Raw genomic sequence first — 19,210 nt, 5'->3', positions numbered from 1 at the left:
CTCTTAAAATCGTCTTGTCACTATCATTTTGTTTACTATATGTAGTCTTATGATATTTGTGTGGTCCACGTCCAATTGTACATGACAAAGTAACAACGTTCAGTCAAATATCATGGCCAACGACACCTTTTCATTTTACAATCACTCGTCACTCACAAATCATATTTGCGCACTATCAGCGCATCCACAACATGCAACAGTTAAAAAAAAGAACGACACAACGATACCGGCATCTCATTCATTCATTTATTGCAGAAAAACAAGTAGCGTAAACGTAAACTCACAAAACTAAATAAACATGAAAAGAAATTTTGAAAGGAGGCGTCAGCTCACTGATGATAAAATTCGGGACATCTTCACCGTCGATCTTGAATATGCTTATGTTGATGCCGACTAAAATGACAAGCCTGAATCTGACAACTTGTCTTATGAGGAGCTGCCAGATAATTTGGCAGCCTTGGATGAAGTGGATGAGGGATTGGAGCTGGAGGACAGACTCCACTTCCCTCAAAAAACACACCCTCAACTCCCTTCCTTTTTCCACCCCAATAATTACTCTTTTTATCATATTTTTTACCCCATTGACATCACATTGACTAGTCCATGATGAATTGGAAAGGAAGGCTGTCCTTCAAACACTTTATCCCCTCAAAGTTTTGGCATCAAGCTGGCAAATGTGAATCATGCTAAACCAGGCAGAAAACTTCTGCTTTTCAATTCCTATTTTGCTCTATTACAATTACCCCACATACAATTACACAACATATTTCTGGACAATAGTTTTAAGTGAAACTTTGCATACAAAAATGCTAATATATACTTATGTTCCCCTTCAACTATGCAAACAAAATAACAGGGTATGTCCAAGACATAATTGTGCATACTTGCAAGTCAACAGACATTACAATGGTCACAGACCTGGGGATGTCAGGGTCTGTAGTGACCACTTTAATGTAGCCTTTCCTTTGCAAGGGTCATGTTTTGGTACAGCAGTCCCACCCTTTTTCATCATTTACTGACACACAAAACTGGTGCCTCAGTGACTGGTTAGATCAAACAGGAAAGGGATGCCAAAGTTCAGGGAAAAGATTTCCATGGGTGACCTGGAGCATTTTAATAATGGACAAATGTTGGCCAATGCCAAGATCCCCTGTGACCTTCTTGTGACAGGAACTGGAGTACTTCAAGCACTCTGTGTCCATGAAGTACCATTCCTTCCGGACAAGCTTATAAATATCAGCGCCCATAAGCTTGCCCCCAAAACTCCTGAACAGAGCCCGGCCCAGCCCAGCCCACTACTGCTGCTCTAAAGGCAGCGTCTGTCTCCAGGCCAGAGGCAGCAGAGGAAACACACAGAAATACCAGTTTGTTAGTGTAATGGCCAAAATGTAAAGTCACATACATGCAACATACCGTACAAACACTGTTCATTGCTAAGCATAGATAAGTTGATGTCTCAACACAAAGTAATCAAATGAAAACTGTCATTGTTCATGAGTGAATGTGTGTCCATGTGCGCTTGTGTTTGTTTGAGTGTGTGTGTCCATGAGCGCATAAATGTAATTGGCCTCTTTTAAAAATAAACGTTTCTTGTTTCTTTAAATATTCAAATTGTTTGCTATAGAGTGTACACACTTTTTATCATCGCTACAAACAAGCACGCACCAGCCTAGGTGCGATGACGTCACACGGTTGACAAAGAACCACTTGTTGATTAGTCTGATATTTGTAAAATACTTGTAATGAATACACTACTGATAAAAACGTCTAGATAGCAGATCAGATCAGGCAAACTCTGCATAATAATTTCCTTGAAGCCTTAACAATGACTGTAGAATGTTCCCGTAAAGAATTCTGTAGAACATTCGTGAATCAGCCAGAAAAACTAATGTGCTTGAGAGCACCACAAACTACAGTGCTTGAGAGCACTTCTAGCAACGAAAGACAATCTAACAGCCCAATAAAGGGCAGGGAAACTAGACAGGTATTTAAAGGTGAGGGCCCACAATTAGTTACAGGTGAGGGCACACAATGGGAAACAGGTGAGTGCACATAACGGGAAACAGGTGAGGGCACATAACGGGAAACAGACGAGGGCACACAATGGGAAACAGGTGAGGGCCACTGATATAAAAAAAGATACTGGATAGAGCATCACATGCGCTATGTTCCATTTTCCCTACCTACCGTACCTACCGTACCTATACTTATACGCAGTACACAGTACACACTCACTAGGTACGCAGATTCTCAGCAGGTGAGTGCTGTTCCAAATCTAATACTCCGTGGTGCACTTACCGGAAATTACGATCGCGACAAGCCCCGCGTTCGTCTTTTTCGAGCTGAGCAGCTCTGCCTGGGTCCGCCTCTTCCGCTATTTTTGACAAGATGGCGGCCGTTGAGTGTGGAAAGTGTACCCTGGTTCCACACTCAGCGTTTTGACCGTTATGAGTACAGATACGGGTCCTTTGGGTATACTTCTTTTCGACGCGGAAATGGGAAATCGGAAAACGGAACACCCTACATACTCAAACTAAGGATGGTAGGTACGGAGGGTATGGACAACGGAACAGAGCGATGGTTTCTGACAGTTTCAAAGTGAGGCCACACGAAAAATCGTGGCGGCCATTTTATTGGGACCACTCTTCTGATTGAGACCGATGATTTTGACGGGTGATGAATATTATAAGATATTTAATTAATTTGCATATTAAACCTTATAGTAATTGGCCAGGTTCTAATCATCAACACTAATAAAATACGATAGACGAACAAGCTTCAATATTTGAAAATATTTATATATATCAAGCAAACACAAGCTATATAACAAGGTTTATGAAAACTTGACATTACTATAAGGCTTAATATGCAAATTCATTAAATATCTTATATCTAATATTCCTCGTCCGTCATAATAATTGGTCTCAAGCAGGTAAGTGGTCCCCATAAAATGGCTGCCACGATGCCTCACTTTGATACCATGGGATGCGCTATCCAGTTTCTTTTTGAGATCAGTGGTGAGGGCACATAACGGGAAACAGGTGAGGGCACATAACGGGAAACAGGTGAGAACAAGCAATGGGAATCAGGTGAGTGAACATAACAGGAAACAGGTGAGGCAAACAAAGAAAACAAAGACACTTGTTGACACAGAAAACACTAAGGGCCTGATTTACTAACAGGATTGCGCCCATTTCAGGCGTAAAATAGCGGTCGTAAACATAAAACGGTATTTACAAAGGAGGCGCATTTGAGTAGATGCGCATTTTTACGCTTTGTGGGTGTGTGCCGCAACGAGATGGGAGGGTAAAAATAACGTGGGCGTGTAGCGCAAATATATGGGAGGAGAGAAGTTAAGTGCGCCTAACGATGTATTGTGTGGTATTTACTAAAACTGCCTGGCGAGCGTGCGTCTCTAATTTGCGGGATAATTCTCCGCCTCATAAAAGCACGTCTTAACCAGGAAGCGCATGTTCATTGAGTCTGAAAACGTTGATATGGCAGCAGTTATAAGAGCAAGGCGAAGACATAGACAGCGCACAGAAATATTTTTTTCAACTCGTATAACACTTTTTCAGTGAAGCGAACCACAAATCATTAGACGGTACAGGTTAACCAGCCACGCAATACTTCAATTACTGAACCAGATCAGAGACGACATCGAACCCTCCAAGCGGCGATCACATTCCATTCCATCAGTTGTTAAGCTCCGGACAACATTGCAAATATTGGCATCCGGATCATTTCAAACAGTTATAGCATCAGCAGTTGATCTCAGCCTTCACTCAGCCAAATATTCACCCAGGTACTCGACGCATTGCTACAGCGCACTGGTCAATACATTTCCCCACTGCCATAGCTGAAATAAGAGACATCAAACAGGACTTTTTTTGAAATTGCAAACTTTCCGAACGTAATTGGGGCCATTGATTGCACCCACATCCAAATAGTCCCACCTTCAATCCATGAACACATTTATCGAAACAGAAAGCACACATATTCAATGAATGTCCGGGTCATATGTGATGCCAACTTGATCATTACTATCGTGGTAGCCAAATACCCTGGATCTGTCCATGACAGTTTTATCTTCCGGAATAGTGCCATCTATCCAAGATTGAGCAACGGGGATTTTGGAGAGGCCTGGCTACTTGTTAAATATATTTGTTTCAGTGGGGATATATTGTAATGAACCCATGTCCCTTGTAGAAATTATTAATCTCGCCATGTACACATCTATATTGTTATAATAGACAGTTTATGCATTAATGCCACCAATAGCATAATCTTTATAATCGTGTTCTTTTAAACATCTCGCTGTAGGTGATGGCGGGCAGAACAACAATATAACAGCGCGCACATTGAATCAGGTTCAGTGATTGAGCGAACGTGAACCAATATATCTATCTCCTCTTCGCTGAACCTTCATTTTCTCTTCCTCGAATCTCCATGGTGGCAGTAACTTGCAGGCGATTTCTCCCGTCTTTTAACAGTGCGCTAAATCAGGGGTTTTCAACTGGTTTTGTCCCAGGGACCACCATTCTGACTAGAAAGTAATCTGCGGCCCACTGATGTGCCTGCGCGCGCGTGTGTGTGTGCGTTCGTTCGTGCATGTGTGGGGAGAGGGGAGACGTTTCAGTGTAATATCTGGGCATGGTGAAGTCCACACATCCTGTCTATTCGTGGCGAAATAGTAGACAGCGACATTCTCATATCATTCTCTTGCCCTATACTTATTCTTCAAAAACTTCTCTCACACAGGTAGTTTGAAAGTTTGCAAAATACACCTCATTGCTTTTGCAGCAAGCTCTGGAAATTCGGTCTGGCAACTTATCCAGAACTTAGCACAGGCTACCATAGACTGGATAGGTGCAAGGCTACATTCTGTCAGCGTGAATCACCTTTATATTATTTTAGACATATTTTTCTTATCTCATACATTTTCAAGAGTAATCTGGAAATGTGTTGAAATATCAAAGCAATTATGTTTTTTATTTTTTTTAAATCGCAGACCCCCTGCAATACCGCCGCGGACCACCAGGCGGCCGCGGACCACCGGTTGAAAACCCCTGAGCTAAATAATGATTGCCCAGCGCGGATTTGGTTTGATAAATACCACGGAAAATGCGGAAAAACACCATGCGGTATATTGGGCTTTGGCAAAGGCGCAGTTCAAGCTGTGGTCGCAATGTTAGTAAATCAGGCCCTAAAGGGCGGAGTAAGCACAGAGTGCCCAGCAGCGCGGATCTCGTTTGATAAATACCACGGAAAATGCGGAAAAACACAGCGCGGTATATTGCGACCGCAGATTAAGCTGCCGTCGCAATGTTAGTAAATCAGGCCATAAGTCTGTAAAAAGGTCCTTTTGGCCACCAGATGCCGCCAAATAGTGGCAATGGCTGCCACAATCGTGACAAAAAGACAATTGAACCCCAGCCTTATCTAAATTACTTACTATTCCAACTAATTAAGCATATTTCTTGTTCCACTACAATGTGATACAACATTTCCCTGTTGGATTACAAACGATCTGAGCAAAGCTTTGTCTGGCAAATTATAGTCTGCACTCAAAAAACAAGTTTCAGTGAACTACAAATTCCAGCACCATTTCTTTAAACACTGTTCGGATAAACACTATAAATCATGGGAAATAAAGTAAATGGAAACTCAATGGGAAATTAAGTCGATGGAAACAGCTCTGAAGTACTTATGTATGAAGATGTAGTGCAGGTATTATGTTTCATTAAATGTTAATTATCCACTGTTGAGACTAATACATTCTTCAAGTCTTATTTCATTTTTTTTTAAATAATAATTTTGACATAGTAAGAAGGTAACAGAAATTATGAAAGGTTACCAGGAATTACAATGACATTAAAGCTGCTATTTCAATGAGAGGCAGACGACTGAGTGTGATGAGCTGAAGTTTAATTCAATCTTGCATAAATGCAATCGTTCTGCCAAAAATCAGTGCACCTACCTGACTTATCTCACACTTAACCCAATGGCTACCACATGGCTTAGACCAATTCCAATGAAGAGTGAACTGAGTGAAAAGCTGCATCATTTTTCTACAGATGTCTTCTAACTTTGTAGGAACACTACAAAAGAGTAGTGATCATTTTAAATGCTGAATATCATTAAGTATTGGCATATTAGTTGATAGGTAACTAAACTAGATTTCATAACACCTTCATAAACACTGATGTCTTATTTTTCCCTTAAGTCAATACAGTGTAATTTCTTACATTATACATTTTTTGACGTTTTTATATTTCTGATATAAGGTCTTAATACAAATGTTAGTGTGTGATATGCACAGTGTTTATGAATGAGTTCCAAAATAGTTTTGTAGGTAGCTTTTGAGCTACCATTAGGGTTACGGAAAACACAAGTACAGCCTGTAAATGTTCTGGTACTATGGTTGTATGGCATAATTACAATGCAAAGTGTGACAAATATTTGTACTTTAGGTGTTAGAGAGGAACATCATTACCTTTGTGAAGAATGATCTGAAGAGATTTAAGAGGATGCTGAGTCCAGATTACGAAGAAAACTTTGAGAGTAAAGAAGAAGATGATAGTGAAGCCAGAGAAGCGTCTCTAAAAATGGCACTGCACTTCCTTAGGAATATGAAGCTGAAAGATCTCGCTGACAAACTGCAAGAAAGTAAGAATTCTTCCTTTGTGTATTTATTTATTTGCATTTTTTGCATCAATAACATTAAAAATATATAATTATTTTTATTTTATTTTATAAATAGATGAGCTGGATGTAGTTTACCAGACTGCCCTTAAAAGAAATCTTAAGAACAAGTACCAGAGTGTTTTTGAAGGAATACCCAAACAAGGAAGCTCTGCGCTTCTAGAAAAGATCTACACAGATGTCTACATCACAGAGGGAGGCAGTGGAAAAGTAAATGCAGAACATGAAGTCAGACAGATTGAGTCAAGATCAAAGAGACCAGCTGGGCAGGAGACATCAATCAAATGCAGTGACATCTTTAAACCCTTAAATGGCCAAGTCAAACCAATTAGAAGTGTTGTCACAAAAGGAGTTGCTGGCATTGGTAAAACTGTCTCAGTTCAGAAGTTCATCCTGGACTGGGCAGAGGGAAAAGAAAACCAGGATATCCACTTCTTATTTCCAATGCTTTTAAGGGAGCTCAACCTCATGGGAACAGAACGGCACTCTTTGATGGATCTCCTCCACCACTTTTTCACAGAAATAAAGCAGTTAACCTTTCTCGGCCAAGGGAAGTACAACGTGTTGTTCATCTTTGATGGTCTGGATGAATGTCGACTCCAACTAGACTTTCAGAAAAATGAAAGTTTGACTGATGTGACACAGGCCACCTCATTGGACGTACTCCTGACAAATGTAATCAAGGGTAACCTGTGTCCCTCTGCTTTACTTTGGATAACCTCTCGACCAGCAGCAGCCAATCAAATCCCACCTGAGTGTGTTGACCGGGTCACAGAGGTTCAAGGGTTCAATGACCCACAGAAGGAGGAGTACTTCAGGAAGAAGATCAGTGATCAGAATCTTGCCAGCAGAGTCATCTCTCACATCAAATTATCAAGGAGCCTCCACATTATGTGCCACATACCAGTTTTCTGCTGGATTGCTGCTACTGTTCTTGGGCTAATGCTTGGCCCTTCAGTAGGTGAACAGATTCCAAAGACTTTGACAGAGTTGTATACCCATTTCCTGATTTTTCAAACCAAACAGAGGCGCCTTAAGTTTGAAAATGTGCCTTGATCCACAGTGGAACCAGGAGGTTATCCTTGATCTTGGAAAGTTGGCCTATGAACAGTTAGAGAAGGGTAATCTGATTTTTTATGAAGAAGACCTGACAGAGTGTGATATTGATGTCAGAGAGGCAGCAGTATGCTCTGGCATCTGCACCCAGATCTTTCGAGAAGATACATGGCTTAATCAAGGACAGATGTTCTGCTTCGTGCATTTAAGTGTCCAGGAGTATTTTGCAGCTTTGTATGCCCTTTTGAAGATGGCAATTGAAAGCAACAACATTATATCTAGACACCAAGCTCCTGAAATGGCAGGAAGTTTGTCTCCTTCAATGAAGAAACCCATGATCATCTTACACAAGTGTGCTGTGGACAAAGCTTTGGAGCGTGAAGATGGACGCTTTGACCTATTCCTCCGTTTCCTTCTTGGCCTCTCTCTGGAGTCTAACCAGACTCTCCTACGTGGCCTACTGCAGAGAGGACAAAATAAGATTGACAATGAAGAAACAATCAGTTACATTAAGGAAAAGATCAGGGAGGCTCCTTCATCAGAAAGTGTTATCAACCTCTTACACTGTCTGAATGAACTCAATGATCACTCCTTAGTGGAAGAGGTCCAGAGCTTCCTGAGTGCTGGGACACTTTCTGAAGCTGAACGATCACCCGGCCAGTGGTCAGCTCTAGTGTCTATCCTGCTGACATCAGAACAAAACCTTGATGTGTTTGACTTGAAGAAGTACATCAGATCTGATGAAGGTTTTCTAAGACTGCAGCCAGTAGTGGAGGAATCTGAGAAGGCTCAGTAAGTATTCAATATTCAATATGTATTCACAGGATAGGAGGGGGTTGTGACTCTAGCTGGGTGTCCATTCAACTTTTTAATGCATAATTTAACCATTCGGATAATAAACCTTGCCTGGAAACACTTCAAATTCATATGAAATCTCTTAATGTAAATACACTTTTGATTCACTACAGGGGATTGGTTTAACTCGCTATTGAGAGACAAGGTTGATCGAAATTGGTTTAAATTAATAAATTCAATTTCTTTTGCTATTTCATCAGGTTCGCATAATACAGCTGATGAAAGCGTGCACTGACTTAGACCACATTTACACATAGCTGGGTATTTTCAGAAACGAATATTTCTGCCCCTCCGTTTTCAAAAATAACGCCGTACACACAAGGTCGTTTTAAAAAAAGTTTCTGTTTACACGAACCCGCATATACGCCCCCAAGCGCCATCATAACTATGCCAAACCTGTAGGTTTGCATAAGTAGGCTAATCCATTACATTGGCTATGAGTCCTAGATATTTAAGTGTATTTAATCTGGGCTACTACAATAGGTAGACAAAATGGAATGGAAAACTCGTTGTCCACTGGTGGAAGTGCGGGGGATACCATTGTTAAAGCCAATAGTCACAAACTGGAAAACGGTTGAGATTCTGTTAGGCTATAGGGTTGAAAGAATGCAATCCTGCGTTTGCCTTAACGTAAATGAGCACTACCTTAAAGGCACAATATGCAACAATTATGCTTCAGGATTAGGGTTAGGATAAGCAGTTTAACCTTAAAATAACAGATTAAAAAAAAATTGGGGCGCTACAATGACTTTTAATATGGAGAATTGCGTCCGTGCCAATGGCATAGCAGGGTCGATAGGCATATAACTGCCTTCTGTAGTTTTGCCTGCCGATGCCCGCCGACCTGACTTTGATTACCTTCTGCCGATCTAGTAAGTAGCTTATTTGCCGTCTTGCTTAGTCTTGTGTTGCACATGATTGATGTTTGACTGTGTAAGGACAGTCGTTGAGTAATTAGTTTGTCATAATGTCAAAGTCAGCACATTTCAAGAGATTTCGTTAGTTTTAGCTGCTAGCATACCTTTAGCAAATAGCTATTAATCCTTAATGCACCTTTAACAGCATCCATGATCAGTAAGCAAACTAACTGTAAACATAGGACCATCACATGATGTGATGCAATTTTAGTCGCATACTGTGACGTTTCAGAAACTAAAACTCCGTTTGACCCAGTACACAAGCAAACACAAAAACGGAGTTTTCAGAAATCTCCACTTTTTTAGTTTTTAGAAATTATCGTTTTCCGTGATAAAACCTCATGAAAATATCTGCGTTTTCCCACAGTGTAAACGGGGTCTTACATTTTGCTTAGCAGAATTTTCATGAATACACATAAAAGATGATCTGGGATTGAACCCCACTTTCAGATATGTGAAGAAACATTTTGTCAGATTTTTTGTAATGATTCAGAGGCACAACACTTATAAGACAGCAGTGTCCTTTTCATTGAGCTTATAGTCACTGGTGTCTGTTTTCCCCTCAAGGCTCAACAGCTGTGGGCTCACTGAAGGGAGCTGTACAACACTGGCATGTATCCTCAGCAAAGCATCTTCAAAGATGAAAAATGTGGATCTCAGTGACAACAGTTTCGGAGATATTGGGGTCAAAGAACTCTCTAGCGGACTGGAGAACCCAAACTGTGCACTGGAGACACTCAAGTGAGATATTTTGATTATTCAACCGAGATCTGTGGGATCATTTGTACTTTTTTATTTCTTGATACAATATACTTGAAAATAGTGAAAAGTATCCCCATTATTACAGACAAACAGTATTATTTTAAATTCCATCATGAATGTAAGTGTGTAATTATGTTATTCCTCCTCCACGCTACAGCCTGTCAGAGTGCAGTATTACAGAGGAAGGCTTCAGTTCTCTTGCATCCGCATTGAGATCAAACCCCTCTCACATGAAAGTGCTGCTACTGAGTTGGAATAAAGTAGGAGACTCAGGAGTGAAGCATCTTTCTTCTCTTCTGGTGGATCCCAATTTTAAACTGGAGAAACTGAAGTGAGTATATCAAACTATGTTAAATATTCATGTAAAACTAGAGTGATGCTCTAGAAAAAAAACTAGTCATGCTCTTCACATGTAAAGGGATAATATTAATTCAGCAGTAAACTTCTTATCACTCTCCTTTTCCATCTTTATTACACACACACTTACACATACACACACATATTTACACACACACGTACAAAGACACCCACTCACACACACCACCACACACACACACGCACACAGATGTTTAAACACACACAGACACACACCCACACACATAGTTACACACACAGTTAAACACACACACCTTCACATAGTTTCACACACACTCCTACTGTACACACACGTACAAACACACACACATATGACATATATATGTATGTAGCGCCCCCTAGCTGTCCTAGCTATTTAAGTGGAGTGCGCTCCCCGAATTCCTATAATGTTTCTTTTATATATAATAAATACTAGTTTAAAGCACACTGCTAACACTATTGTTTTTTTATCATTATTACTTATTTACTAGCCTGACGATGTCATACTCATAATTCTAGTCAGAATATGAGTCTGATGCTGAGCCATTGGGCTGTGATTATGGGGTGTGTTTCAACGAACCAGGAAAAAAAATGCCTCTTCGCTCAATTGGATACCTACAACTTATCAGAGCAACATAGTATGACCATCTGATACATTAAAACTTTTACCAGATCCCGTAAGAAGGACGGCAAAAACATATTTTTGATCGGCAATGCCTTGATCGCGTTTCTCTGTTCCTCTTTCAAAATGAATGCGCTGTCAATATCTGTGAGATATGCCTGCTCACGTACTTATTAGCAGCAAGGCTATAGCTAGCTACCATTTGTTTCAATGGAGTTTTTGTCTACGCGTTAGAAATAACTTATCAATAATTGTCTAGAGCGCTTCAGTTAAGACCTACAATCCTCGGCAACATTCGTGTTGCACATACACAACTAACCGAGTCAATGTAGACATAAAAAAGTCGTGTAGATAGCTTAACACTAAAAGGTCTATATCCCTCGTCCGGGATATTTTTGTTTTTGAGTTTTCGTCTTAGAGACATAAAAAGAACAACCACGGAAACATTGAACCCTTTTCTAATATTATTGCTGAGGTCTTCTAGAATAGAATCATATATTCCATTTGTGCATCAATGTTTTTAGTTAAGCAAAATGTACAAAAACATCAAGGCATGTCAGTCAACTTAGAAAAGTCTGAAAGGCCTTGGACCTTAGAGTGTTAAATCATATAAAATATGTCCCACTTAGCTCCCGACACAGCGCCATCTTTGTTCGATGTATAGTCTATCTATCTAATCAACTCAAGCTTTGGTTGGTCATCTGTCCATCAACGTATAAAGCCTGCCTTTGAATCTCTCCCAACTAGCTCAAGTCCAGACTGAATCTCCCAGATCCAGGCTACTTTTTTACCATTATTAAGCACATTATAAATACCATTATATAGCCCAATACTAAATAGTGATTCAATATATATATACAGCCGTGGAAAAAATTAAGAGACAGTTTTTCTTTTTTTTACTATTTATTGGTATGTGTTTGAGTAAAATTTAAACTTTTGTTTCATTCTATAAACTACTGACAACATTTCTACTGAATTTCAAATAAAAATAATGTCATTTAGAGTATTTTTTGCAGAAAAATGACAATTGGTCATTGGACAATAGTATTGTGTAGTTTAAGAATCTATATGAACTTGTATTCGAGATCTGAAAACTTTCCATTTATTTTGCTATTTTGACCAATTGTCATTTTTCTGCAAATAAATGCTCTAAATGACAATATTTTTATTTGAAATTTGGTAGAAATGTTGTCAGTAATTTATAGAATAAAACTAAAATGTTTACTTTACTTTAACTCATACCAATAAATAGCAAAAACAGAGAAACTGATCATTTTGAAGTGGTCTCTTAATTTTTTCCGCGGCTGTATATATATACACATCTTTAGCCCTCCTACTTAGGTTCCCTTATGTATGGATCACTGTTAATCACATTAAGTATCATTCTGGATCAATTGCTAATCGCTTACGCTATGCTAGCGGCTACAACTAACGAAATCTCTTGAAATGTGCTGACTTTGACATTATGACAAACTAGTTACTCAACAACTGTCCTAACACAGTCAAACATCCAGCAAGTGCAACACAAGACAAAGCAAGACGACAAATAAGCTATTTGGTAGACAGTAAAAAGCCGGGCGGCTACAGGCAATCCTACATTTAGTAGTTATATGCCTATGGACCCTGGTATGGCAATGGCACAGTGGCGATTCTCCATATTAAAAGTCATTGTAGCTCCCCATTTTTTTCAAGCTGTTATTTTAAGGTAAAACTGCTTATCCTTACCATAATTCTGAAGTACAATTGTTGCATAATGCTTCTTTAACAAACCAGTTATATGGGCCATTCTACCGAATTGGTGCAAAGTCACGTCGGAAATATTTTGATTTTTTTCATGTTTTATTCCCAAAACTTTGTCCGTATGTATATTGTACCATATCTAAAGTACACATATCTAGTAAAAGAACAGTCAATTTTATATTGTATTTTCAGAATGTGTTGAAATGTTTTTCTCTTCCAAAAATGGTCACTACCGAAACATCACATTTACTATAGTAAAAAAGTATTATTATTGACCTGTTCAGATTGTGTTTTCTTCCCTTCTCTGAAGAGTATTTTTACAAATATGTTTTCACAATGAAATCCATAAATTCCAAATTCTTAAGTTCAATTTATACAATGTATCTGTTTCTGTAGTGACTGCACTGTTAGATAGATGTTCATTTCTCTCCCAAAATCTTCCAAAAGGTGCTCTGGGCCGCCCTTTAGTCCACACAACACATTTTTTTTAAATGATGGGTTTGAACTACTTACCATTTCAATTTGTCACTACCGAAATCATCTGGTCACTCACTACCATATGTTTCGGTAGTGACTGTTTCGGTAGTGACAATTCTAGCTAACTTTAAGCATAAATAAAGAATTCTAGCATGCACACGGTTTGCAAACAAATCTTTGAAGAGGTGTACACACATACAAACATATGATTTGCATGAAACCCCAAAAGGTTTACTTAATTGAAGAAAACATGGGTTTCGGTAGTGACAATTCTTAAGGTTACACGTCGACTTTTATATAAAAACTATGGGATTTAGCTACTTACCATTCAACCATGAGGGACAGGGATGCAGTGTCACTGCATGGTCAAAAATGCAGGGTCGTGGCTAAAACACAGGCTCAGCCAATAGACTAAAACTCTTGTGTTTCGGTAGTGACATGAAAACTAGGGACATGATTTTTTGAGTATAGTTAATTGATTTTAAAATTAAACCCACAATAAATCTAAATATTCCAAGTTCTGTTTCAACCCAATCATAAAGATATTTGAAATTAAATAATTGAAAAAAAATCAAAAACAAATTGAAAAGTGTTATTTAAAGGCATTGAAATTTAGATGTCAGGGTTGGGGACAGCTACTTCCCAATAGAAAGTACCCTATAAATGATGATTTTGTATATATTTAGCTTATCACTATCTCATTTAAAGTGCATATGACACCTTAAAAAAAAGGTAAAAGGCATATAAGTATCAAAACTATACATAAAACATAGTACTTTGAAGTCATGTTTAACCCCGAAGATTGAAAAATGAAGTTTGTACGGAGTTTCAAAGTGCGGTTTTCGCGAATCTTAGCGTAAAATAGTTGCCGGCTTACCTGAAATGGGACGTCAGCGTGAGAAGACTTCAATCTAGAGGTCTGAAAACGATGACAATGTGCAGAGGAGTGGCCATCGGGACGGCCGGGAGATGTAGTCCCAACAGGCCAATCAGCTCACGAGAAGCAGCCTGAAGACTGCACGCAGCCGTGGAAAGTTCATGAGCGGCCCATTGAGTTAAAATAAATGTCATTCAAATATTACTCCCGTGAAAATCGCCATGTTCTCCGGCAATTGGATTAAGATGTAGTCCAACCAATATATATAAATTGGCCAGCGATTTAAATTGTTTTTTTGTTCAAAATGGGTTTATATAGACCATAACATTTTCTTAGTAAATATATATGCCTAAATACTAATTGCTTTGTAAATAGTTTTTATTGTTGAGGGACTGCATATTACACGAATTCGGTAGAATGGCCCATATACTGAAATAAATCAAGCACACAAGGTCTTACATTTAACCATTTACTTGGAAAATAACTATTAAAAGATGATGTATATATTACTCAACTACACAGAATATAACACACCAAAAACGAATTTTAGTTTGACTGCGTCCAGTCACTTCACCTCAGAAACATTTACCCAACACATAAGCAAAGCAAAGCATGGCGTATCCTAGCATGCTATTAGCCAATACACCAGCATTGCTTATCCTAGCGCGCTATTAGCACATACACATACTTAGCATCCGATTAGCATACAAACACAAAAAAACAGTCAAACCTATTATCTCTAAGCCAGCACACTTATTTACAAATTACAAACGTATCTGTACACTAATGATGTGTACCCAAACAGTTGTGAAATGAGCGGTGCAGGCCTGTTTAGCTACTGGAGAGCAGTGGAGCCTCACACAAAATGGCTACTTCGCGCCAAAAGCAAAGGAAACAACTCCCTCGTCGTCCTCCTTCCCGTGTTGGCAATAGAGCATGGCAACCCGACCGAAGCCCGACGGGCCTGGTCGGAACCCGCCGGGCCGGGCCGGGCTCGAGAAAAAATGAATATCATCTCGGGTCGGTCTCGATGCAAACATACAGCGTGAAAATTATAATTTTAATTTTTTTTTTTTTTTAAATTTTTTAAAGTAATTGAATAAGCATGAATGAAAATGTTGAGATTATTCGTTCGAGATATTTTTTTTACATTGTGGTTGCTGCCTGGATCAAAATGCACGAATACATTGATTGTTCTTTTATGGCCGGGAATGGTAAGCCTATACGTAGCTGTATTCAAAATGCAAACAGAGCAGAAGTTACCATTGACAGCCTTAGTTTGGATGCCCACTCCGCCAGCCGATTCAGAACGGAATGGAAGCCGAGCCAACTTGCTGGGTAGCCGAACTACATTGCTTTCTTAATAATATCCAACATTATCAGTTGTCAGTGAAAATGGTGTTTGCCTTCTTGGTTTTCTTGAAGGTAGAATATAATTATAAAATGACGACGCTTAGTAGTCAAGGCATTCGCCAAAGGAACACATTCGCAGTAGCCTAGCCTATGGGCTAACAAGAAGATCATGGATAGCAGTAAGAAGATGCACACAGACGCTACGAAGTCGAACAATACAAGGTATGGGTAGAGGTTTACTTAAATCATGCGTCAGACGTGGCATCATTTTGATATCATGTCCTTCACATAGGTTCTTAACTGTTGTCACTTGTTAGTTATTAGTCTCTGTCTGGCTAACCGAAAGAAACAAAACGCATTTTTCACGTAGGCTATGCAAACCTTTTTAGCTGGTGGTAGCCCAATTTATGACAGGGCTGCTGAAGTTATTTCTAACGTTGCAACTCACTAATATGTTCTCAAATTGACTGCTGGTCTTGCTGACATTTTACAGTAGCTGCCTGTCTTTGCATTTAGCTTTGGTTGGCATAATTGGGCTACTGTTCTGAGCTGGGTCACTCTTGAGTTTCTACTGTTTTATTATTAGTCAACCTTCCCCCTCTGTGTTGAGTTTAGTGGGTGTTTATTCTGGTGTAAGAGTGCGTGTGCCTTTGTTATGGTGTACCGCTATTATTGTGGAGGCCTATGTTTTATAATGGATATGGTTCGTTGTCACCAATGTTACTGAATATGTTGCGCCGTCACCAATGTTCTTGTTGGATAACGTGCGTGTCTACTACTGTGAATCTTTGCCTATTTCTATCGCCCTATCCTGGCTATTTATCACGTCATGTATTGAATATGGAGCCCACCTTCATAATCTTGCTTACGCTGCCCATCGCACTTGTCTCAGGCTTCGATCGGGCGCGGACACAAATATGTTAAGTAATCACGGGCCGGGTCGGATTCGAGCACTTTTCTGTCGGTTGAGGGCCGGGCTCGAACAGAAAAAACCGGTCCGAGCCACGCTCTAGTTGGCAAGGCTGGAATAGAGATCAAAATATAATAATTGCAATCAAAGGATACAACCAATTTTCCAAAGGCTATATATATATATATATATTTATTAGGGCTGGGCAAGTTAACGCGTTAATCTTGCGTTAATTCATCAATTATTTAACGTCGACAATTATTTTATCGCGCGTTATCGCAGGTTTTATTATTTTATTTAAAGGCTTTTATTTTTGTAAAAGTCGGCCGCAAAACCGGAAACGGATAAACCATAGATATATATATATATACAGATGTCTCGTCGCGTTGCCGGCCAACGGAGTTGAACGTCCGCACTTGGCGGCCATCTTGCCACAGTCAGCTCGCTCACGTAACATTGTGTTGGTAGTGGTACATGTACCTTTTAAATAACGATAACTTGCTACATTTTCAACCGATTTTTAAGCGGTTTGGTTTGTTATAAACGTCAGAAAAGTAATTATAACACTGCTAACTTATGAACAATCATAATTATAACCATGTGTTTTCATATGAAAATAACATTAAACAGAATAGATAGGTTCAATGAATACACACATGCACAAGGTATTTATGTAATTTATGTTAAATCATTATACTCAGCATACAGAATGGCAACATGAGATATATGTATACTTTTAAAATAAGAATATTACTAATATAATAAAATAATATGAATAATTACATGTTTAGTTTAAACCAGTAATAATTCTGTAGTAGTAACTGCTAGGCCTACAAGATACAAATGCTGATGTTAAGTGTTTGCACAACAAATGCAATGGCACTTTAGTTCATATGGCAGTACATTTAAAATAACAGTGTCAAGTTCTAGGAATTGACAAACTGCACTGAAAGTGTTTTCTGGTTTCTCACTCTAACAGGGACATTTGGTACTGAATATAGACTGCTCCCTGAAAGTAAAATGTTTCTGCTGTTACCTCAGAAATTGCTTGTTTTAATGATATGATTGTGGCTCAGGATTTTGTGGCCAGTTTTTTTTCTTTTTCATAACGAACAGGATAACATTAATGTGCACTGTACATTTCTTTTGAATTCATTGTCGGATTTTGCGTATACAAATGCGATTAATCGTGATTAATCAGGGAAATCATGCGATTAATTGCGATTGAAAATTGTAATCGTTGCCCAGCCCTAATATATATACAGTCGTATGCAAAAGTTTAGGCACCCCTGATAATCTTTATTACTTTCATTTATAAATTGTTGGGCATTTGGATCAGGAACTTCTTTGTCACATATATAATACTACATGGACACAGTGATATTTTAGAAGTGAAATAAGGTTAATTAGATAAACAGAGAATATGCCAAATGTACAATAACAGAATTAGACAGGTGCATAAATTTGGGCACCCCAACAGAAAAATCACAATAATATTTAATAGAGCCTCCTTTTGCCATAATAACAGCCTCTAGACGCTTTTTATAGCCTCTGATGATTGTCTGGATTCTGGATGAAGGTATTTTGGACCATTCTTCCTTACAATACAGCTCCAGCTCTGTAAGGTTTGATGGGTGCCTAGCGTGGACAGCCTGTTTCAAGACATCCCATGTATTTTCAATTATATTCAAGTCTGGGGACTGGGATGGCCATTCTAGAACATTGTAGTTGTCCCTCTGCATAAATGGCTTAGTGGATTTGGAGCAATGTTTCGTGTTATTGTCCTGCTGGAACACCCGACTCCGCCGTAACTTCAGCTTTGTTACAGATTCTTGAACATTATTGTCAAGAATTTGCTGGTACTAAGTTGAATCCATGCGACCATCAACTTTAAATAGATTTCCAGTTCCTGTACTAGCCACACAGACCCACAGCATGATGGACCCCCCACCTAATTTTACTGTGGGCAGCAAGTGTTTTTCTAGGAATGCTGCATTAATTTGCCTCCATGCGTAACGCCTCTTGTTGTGACCAAATATCTCTATCTTTGTCTCATCATTCCACAGCACTTTGTTCCAAAATGAGCCTGGCTTGTTCAAATGTAGTTTGGCAAACCTCAAGCGAGCTTGTTTGTGGCGTGTGTGCGGAAAAAAGGCTTCTTCTGCATCACTCTCCCATACAGCTGTTTTCTGTGCAATGTGCGCTGAATGGTTGAGCAATGCACAGAGACACCATCTGCAGCAAGATGACCTTGCAGATCTTTGGAGGTGGTCTGAGGGTTATTCTTGACCATTCTGACCATTATTCGCCTTTGCCTCTTTGTTATTTTTCTTGGCCTGCCACTTCTAGCCTTAGCAAGAACTGTACCGGTTGCCTTTCACTTCATAATTAAATTCATTGCAGTGGAAACTGATAGCTGAAACCTCCAGGATAACTTTTTGTAGCCTCCCTCTAAACAAAACTGCTGAACAATCTTTGTTTTCAGATCATTTGATAGCTGTTTTGATGCTCCCATGTTGCCACTGTTCAGAGGAGAATCAAAGAGAAGCACAACTTGCAATTGGCTACCTTAAATACCTTTT

The 19,210-nt window shown here is 39.2% G+C and overlaps 2 pseudogenes across 2 annotated transcripts in view; both read left to right on the top strand.

The window, feature by feature from the left end:
* LOC308371689 overlaps positions 1–1,310 on the top strand; it is a 4,411-nt pseudogene extending 3,101 nt beyond the window's left edge. The window contains exon 3 of the transcript in view: positions 1,171–1,310. The product of the transcript in view is annotated as an uncharacterized misc_RNA (transcript). The remainder of the gene's footprint in view (positions 1–1,170) is intronic.
* Positions 1,311–5,709: 4,399 nt separating this feature from the next.
* On the top strand, positions 5,710–10,630 carry LOC308371688 (protein NLRC3-like; annotated as a pseudogene). Its single transcript has 5 exons — positions 5,710–5,730; positions 6,474–6,669; positions 6,764–8,553; positions 10,101–10,274; positions 10,453–10,630. The product of its transcript is annotated as a protein NLRC3-like (transcript).
* Positions 10,631–19,210: the final 8,580 nt, after the last annotated feature.

Source organism: Sprattus sprattus (genome assembly GCF_963457725.1).
Source record: "Sprattus sprattus genome assembly, chromosome: 10".
In the NCBI taxonomy this organism is placed as follows: Eukaryota; Metazoa; Chordata; class Actinopteri; order Clupeiformes; family Clupeidae; genus Sprattus; species Sprattus sprattus.
Note: the sequence above shows the minus strand (reverse complement) of the source record. Positions and strands in the feature narration are given on the sequence as shown.